This window comes from Lactuca sativa, chromosome 8 (genome assembly GCF_002870075.4).
Source record: "Lactuca sativa cultivar Salinas chromosome 8, Lsat_Salinas_v11, whole genome shotgun sequence".
NCBI classification, from domain to species: Eukaryota; Viridiplantae; Streptophyta; class Magnoliopsida; order Asterales; family Asteraceae; genus Lactuca; species Lactuca sativa.
The window spans coordinates 70,990,292-70,998,203 of NC_056630.2; the positions used below are offsets into that span (position 1 = coordinate 70,990,292).

Consider the following 7,912-nt stretch of genomic DNA (forward strand, 5'->3'; position numbering starts at 1 on the left):
CTGTTAGAATATTATTGAAGAATAACAAAATTCTTGAATCCGATGTTGAAAAATAACAACATTCTAATATATTCTTATACATCCAAAATTAATACAAATTCATACATATTCTTAAAGACTAAAAGCCTTATACATTTTAATATAATTATACATATTCTAAAAGAATATCAACAAAAATGAATAAAATTCTTAAAAAAATTAACAATATTCTTAAATTGTGAGTATGATCAAACTTTATTCTTTCTTCAAGTTATTCCTATTAGGTATTCAACAGATTCTTCCAGCCATCCTATCATAAATACAACAAAAACTAATAATGGTTAAAAACATGTTACTTGCAATTAAGTATCACTTTATATATTCTGGTAGAATACATAGAATATAACATAATACATAGAATACATTCTGGCAGAATAAATAGATTTTATTCTTGCAGAATATATTCTGACAGCATACATAGAATACATTCAAAAGTATCGTATTTACCGCTAATATAATGTTGTTGAACTCAATTCCAAATCTTCATCTAGTATGATCAATATTGAATTCCTTCTCCATGTTATTCTGAAAGAATAAGATGCATTACTCATTAGTATTACCAGTTAAGAAAATATATATGTTGTTAACAAAAAAATATTATCACAGAATGCATTTATACATTCTATGCTTTAGAATGTTTATACATAAAATACATTATGCTAGAATATACATTATATGCATTTATACATTCTATGCCCTAATTTTAGGAGCATTTACTATGGCTGCAACATCTACACCAGGAGGCTTCCTATGGTTTATCCATCTACCCATTGTGAAAAGACATAAATACCCTTTACCCATGTTTATGAAAAGACATAAATACCCTTTTCAGATTTTTTTTTTTTAAAAAAAAAAAAAGATAACCTTGGAGGATCAGCCTCAGTAAGCTCCAATAGCAGTCCATTTTACGTGCATAAATAGATCCTCATGTATTCACATTTTATAATATGAATTTGATCTAATTAATATATTGGTTTGAAAATAAAATTATTTGATCTTACTCACTTTGTATTATGTGATATAACACCATATTTGATGAACATGGTTGTGCTAGAATCTTGAATTAGTGTGTACTCGATCCGTATCGGCTGTGAATTCTCACTTAGTTGCATCTGCATATTAGCAAATTAGCAAATAAAATGTATTTTTTTATATAATATCAGTTTAATGATTAAAAAACACAACAAGACAAGAATCAAGATTCCATGGAAGAACCTGGTATAATATTCCTGCTTCAGAAAGAGCAAGAACTGTATGATTGATAAAGAACACAGAAACTACATAACCAGCTTGTATAGGGAGTTCATGAGGTGCAATCACCCACTGCACACCATTCCAGAATCTCTCATAGATCGAACCTCTAACTCTAGTCACCCAAATCGAATCTTCCGACATTTTTATCAATGAAATTCTCTTCCTCGATGCCAAACCCCCAATCTTTTTATCACCGTCGTATGCATGATTGGCGAAAACCGAAAATCCCGTAGCCTGTACCCGCCCATCGTGCCCCATGAAACTCCTCAAAAACCCAAACTTTTGATAGGACGTTTGAGACTGGCTAGGAGATTCTTTACGATTTGCGGGTGAGGGTGGTGTGGATGAAGGAACGAGAAGGTGTTTGAGTGGGTTGCAAGTAGTAAGGGAAGCAAGATTGGTGAGTCTCTTTGAAGAAGTTTTAAAGAGGAGACTATTCATTTTTGTAATTCGATTTCAGAACATCTATCACTTATGTGTGTCTGGGTACTGTATGAGATGAAGAGGGAGCGTAAAACCCTAATCTTGTAGGGGTGAGGTTTTAAAACTGATATCCTAATTTAAAGGGAGATATTATATGATTTTATCAATTTACCATAATTAATTATAGTATAGATTACTATTATACCCTTATATTTATTATTAATGATTTATTTTTTCCTAAATTTCTATTAGTGCATTCATGAACACAATAGTTGATGGAAACATTTGAACCTAGCTCTCTCTCTCTCTCTCTCTCTCTCTCTCTATATATATATATATATATATATATATATATATATATATATATATACTAGTTTATAACCCCTAGGAACAACAGTTACAAAATTAATGAAATTTTTATAGTTAAAACTCAAAATTATTAATTAATTATTTTAAATAAATTAGTAATTAAGAGATATTTTTAGTTATATAAATTTGAATCATTGATTTAAATAAATATATGAAATTATATCATTTTATAATTTGTAATAGTTTTATTTTAAATTTTATTATAATCATATTAATTTAATGTAATTAGAGTGAAAAATTTTAAAATTTGAAATTTGAAATGGAGTTGACAAGCGGTATGCATTAATTAGGAGAAATAATAGGGTGACACATGGCAAAAGGAGAATAAAATATGCATTAATTAGGAGGCCTAATAAAATGACACAATTCAAAAGGAGAATAAAATTATTCATTTATTAGAATAGGGATATATATATATATATATATATATATATATATATATATATATATATATCTTTACTATCTTATAAAACAAATCTCACTATTTCTAAAAATAGTTTGAATAAAAGAAAACCAAGTTTAGATTTGTAGAAATTTTGATATTTCAGAAGAAAAAAAAAAAAAAAAAGAGAGAGAGAAAAAGGTTTAAATTACCTTTGAGATTGCACGCTATGCAAAGAATATATAAACAAGAATGACTTAACAAAGAAAGTTAGAAAAAGAAGGCTTTTCATATCAAGTTTCAACCTTTTTACAACTTTGCCCTCATCCCCTCATTTATGTTTTTCCTTTTCCTTTTTCCTCAAATGTGTTTTGAATTTCTCATATATTTTTAAACATGATTCATTCAGCCATACCTCCAAAGCATGGCATAACTCCAAGAGAGAGTTCAGGTAAGCCAAGATGAGCTCTTGGAGCTGCAACACACGCATGTCATCCCTACATTAATCAAATACATTAAACCACATTTACAATAACTATTTTTTTAAATAATTTGACTCATAAAAACTACAAACCATGGTTGGATTGGAGTGCTTGCTGTAGAACTTGCACTGCCATTTTGAGCAGCTGAAAAATGAAACAAAGTAAATGAATATCTAACCATTTTCCCATAGTATAAATAACTAAAATTCTAAGGCTAAACACAACAAAGTATAGGGATTTAATAGAAAGAGATGAAATAGGATGCTATAATACATGTGTAAAAGAAAGTATGTTGTTGTTTCTTGCATTTAACAATAAATAATAAGTGTAGTAAAAAGTAAAAAGTAACCATGTCAAGCTACAGGGGCAGGAGTGCCAGTAGATGTGCCACTTGTCCCTGCAGTTACAGCATGACTTGCTAGCGTTTGACAGAAGCTGGCATAACCAGCACCATTACTCTCACCTCTTGAGCATTTGTTCCTTCTAATAGCCTGCATTTTATCTTGTCTAATCCCTGCATTTTTTTATTTTTTTTTATTAAATCTAACAAAAAAAGAACCATCCATAAATTAGAGAAATAGCTTAAACAAACATACAGGGTCATATTGTTGTTTGTGCTGAGTGGAAGGAAGAGAATAAAAATCTACATCCAGAACCGCAATCAGATTGTTCAGTGAAACTGAGTAACAACATAACAACCACAACATCAACACATGTTATTGAAATGACAAAACTGCCCTTCACTAGCTAATTTTTTAAGCCTAAAGTTTTTTTAGATTACAAGGATCAAAAACCACACTTGGCAAATCAAATGGATAAAAAACAACCCTTTTTTCCTTCTCTATGTCAGAATCTGACATGTTTATAACCTCAGAAGTCGATCCTGGTGTAGGTGTTGGATTGTTTTTAAAGTAATCAATTCACTTTCGTGACCCACACTGTCTGCATAGGAGGCTGTCCACCAAAAGTTGATGTAGGATTCCCAAATATCAGATGCAGAACAACAAGCTCTAAATAGGATTCCCATCTTTAAACTCTCCATCCAATAATTGAAGGACCTTCATCTGGCTCTAAATAGGATTCCTCGGATTCTATCCTATTTCATGTGAAAAATGCAGGAAGTAGCTTAGTCTGGAAACGAAGCTGCAGGGATGTTGTACCATGCGCATCAGAAGGAGATCTATAAAAGAAAAAAGAAATGCACAACTATTATATATACACACACTGTAAATCTCATTTTATGCTCAAGCATGCATCAAAGTCTTTTTACAGAAATATGTAGTGGAGATGAAAAGCGTACACCCATGAAAATGAGAAAGAGATACAACCTTGGTAATGTACCAAAGATCTGTTGAGATGGAAGCTGCACCCCATCTTGCACCTATCAGAAAGAAAGTAAATGTTAATAAAATCAAAGGATCGTATGATAAGCAAATAATCTGCCAACTAGATTCATAAGTTCAGAAGGAAGACATGGTAGTTGATGGAAATTAATGGTTATTTGCAAGTAGCTAAGTTTTCATTATCCCACATTGGTGGGTGGATGAAAATAAAACGTGCTTATAAGTTTTTTCTCCTGTTAAGCATTCAAAGGCCTTAATTATTGTTGTTCGCTTCCATTTTGTGTTGGTTTATGCTTTGTATCTAATAAGCTTAATGTCAAATTACCTTAATTCCACTAGTAACACCATGCGTAGTCAGTGATTTCAACTTCTTACGAGGTTTGCTTGAAGTAGTCTCCTGAATTTCCTTTAATTCCTGAACAAAATCACAAACAGTTCATTGACTTTCTGTCGTTTTCTTTAAATAACCAAATGTACCCCCACATGCATGTAAGCAAAATGAAGGGAGAAGTAAGAAAAAATTAGAAAAGGGATTTTTCTTTCATTTGTTATGTATGAGGATCTATCATCTAATAAGGACATTAGTTTTGTTAAAAGATAATAGCTCATAAAGCTAATGGCCACAACATTGAAGGCATTTGATGGAATAATTAACAGAAGCATAAAAGGATAATCAAACTCCAGTAATGTCTTGCATAGACCATTTACAAGCGTTAGATGAAAGCCAGATTCAAAGTGAAGTTCCATAATTTTTTAGGCATTTCTTTTTGAAGGACAATAAAAGGATTGTAGCTTTCCTCGGTCATGTTTGTGACTCGGGGAAAAAGCCAGACATATATGTGATGAAATACTAAACTCATCACTTCATCTAACAAGTTCATATTGTCAACAGATGCAACTTACGTTGACATGTAGTTGTAAATTAGTATGTTATTGGGTGGGAATGAGTTAATTTCCATCACAAGGAAAGATTTAAAATCTTTTCTTTTCTGAGAAATTAAATATCCTCCTACATTTTCTTCCTACGACATTTAAGATGGGTAGGAGGATATTTAACTTCTCTTTCTTTTATAGTCTAAACGTAATATTCAATTACCTTTATTGTTGTTTCACTAAATTTAAACGATGTGGAAGATTTCATCGTCTCCCCAAGCAGGCTTGATGTGAACTCCAATGTTTTATCTACAGAAGATGATTTTGACATCTCTGCAATCTTGTAAATGTCCTCCTATTTATTTTTCATAAACACCAGAGCCAGTTAACAAAACCCAATCATCACACTACATATAACAGAATTAGCATCACGTACAAAAAGGTTCTAGATTACTATGGTTTATTGGACCTTGGATAATCTTTTCACTTATGTGAACTTACAAAAGTATCATATGTATAAGGCAACAAAAATGGGGACTTGAGATGTATATCAATAATAGAGATATTATTGTAACAGTGGAAAGCCATAAAATCAACTATTATGATAAACCAAGTCACAATAGTCCTATTCATCCTATACCAATTGCATAGGCAGGGATATGGTACAAGATATGTAGGCCCTCCATATGTTTCACAAATGGAGTAGGTTGGAAGGTTGAAAGGTTAAGTACCTTCAACAATTACAATAGCAATGACAGAGCCACCACAGGTAGGATCAAAGGCAACTGCAATAACTCTAGAACCCCACGTAGTTGTTGCTGCTAATTGCGCTGAAGCTTCAGGACTCACATATGCAGAAAAATTTGAAACAGGAGAACAATGAAGGGAAACCATGTCACTATAATCTTGCTATGTTAGTTTCTTCACTTGTTTACTTACTGAATCAGAGTATTCCTGCCAGTTAAACAAATAAGAAGCCAATGAAGCAAACCCATCCCAAGAAGGTGGAGTAAGTGAAGAAGGGATCCCATTGGTGGTGCTAGTCTTTGGAGTTGCTTGAAATCCATTCCCAAATCCAGTAGTCACCTTTTACAAATAATTGTTGAAGAGATATCAAACTTTCAAGATTTTCCATTAAACTTTTCTTTACATCGTCACTAGAAGACTTTAGTGCAGGCTTCAGTGTTGATTTACAATCCATCCCAAGCACCTCAGCAAGTGTTAAACCTTTGTCATTCAACTCATACTAGAAGTCATTTCCTAGTTTCAACCTAAAAATTCAAAAAGAAAACAAAAAATTAATAAGGGTTGTGATAAAGATGATTCATATGTCAAAAAAGTGTACCGCCTCATAGTCTGGTTGCATTCGATCTAAAGTGCCTCAAGCTCCTTTAACTTTGTCCCTATGACAACATTAGGATCCTAACATTTCTCCTCTCATTTGTTCCTTTCAATCTCTTCCTCTCATATATCTCTTTCTACTGATTGTAACTCTCTCTTCATCTTTTCTGTATCTCTTAAATTCAAAGTTTGTTCGTACTGCTTTGGATAAGTGCAATTGGGTTAGAAGGTATATGCAATTAATCAAGAGTTATAGTCATGAATAAAGGATATGAAATCAAGTACAGGTTTAGAGATATTCATATTTCATAATTCATATCAGTATTCATATTTCATAATTCAAGAAGAAAGAAACAACTCTGATAAACTTCATGTAAGAAAAATAGAAAATAATATATACCTTTTTTAAAGGAACCATGTTTGGGATACTCACACTTCTAGTTCGAAGATGGGGTTCAAGAATATGGAAGCTTATGCTGGTAAGAGTGTGAAGCAGTGGTGTGATTTTAACAGTGGTGTGTATCTGTGATTGCAACACAGTGAGGGAGGAGTGTGGTGGCTGAGCGATGTTAATAGAGAATAATGATGACGGAAGGTGGTGGTGGACCTGGTGGTGCATTGCAGGTGCGGTATAGTTTGGTGGATGAGTTGGTGGCGGTGTTCATTGTAGCAGAGGGATTAGGGTTTCTAGAGTGAGAGACGAAAGGGGAAATTGGGGTAAATGTCTGTAGAAGGAAGCATGTAATCAAGATCTTTGAAGAAGCGTATCTGGAAGGAAGCCGATCAAGGAATAGTGCAAGAAAACTGTTGGCGGGTATTCTCAAGAACAACAGAGAGATGAAGAAGGTGAAATTACAGCAGCGATGAAGTAGATGAATGGAAATCAGAAGCCCTTTTTCTTGATTGAGATGATGAAGTCGAGAGATGGAGATGAAATCGTAACCTTCGATCTTTGATTAAGAAGTTGCACAACAGTGTGAGGAGAATGAAAGATGCGTGAAAATGCTTAGGGCAGGGAGGGTAGTGGGCTTTTCTAATTTTTTGGCTTTTCTTTTCCCGCTTGTAACTAAGGAACGCGCGTTCATTAAAATTATAAAGCGACACCTACAGATGACACGCATTTAAGATACAACGCCCTCCGTGTTTTTAATTTTTTTTCTTTTGACACTAAATTAAAGGCACGCAATACTGCGTGACCTAAATCCTTAAATTTTCTGAAGAGATAACACTTTTTTAATGTCACTCTCGTTTGCGTAACATAAATTAATGAGTGTCGTGATTTGTGCGTCGTAAAAGGCTATTTTTCTAGTAGTGTCGACACCTAAGGATTCTAAGAGAATCATAATCGATTTTGGAGTGTCTAGCCTCTCTCTTAAAGTCTTCCTTTGTTTAAGGTGTTTGTGAAC

At 32.9% G+C, this 7,912-nt stretch overlaps 1 pseudogene; it reads right to left on the minus strand.

Annotated features, from left to right (window-relative positions):
• Positions 1-3,554: 3,554 nt before the first annotated feature.
• On the minus strand, positions 3,555-7,125 carry LOC128127725 (mediator of RNA polymerase II transcription subunit 16-like; annotated as a pseudogene).
• Between the last annotated feature and the right edge of the window lie 787 nt (positions 7,126-7,912).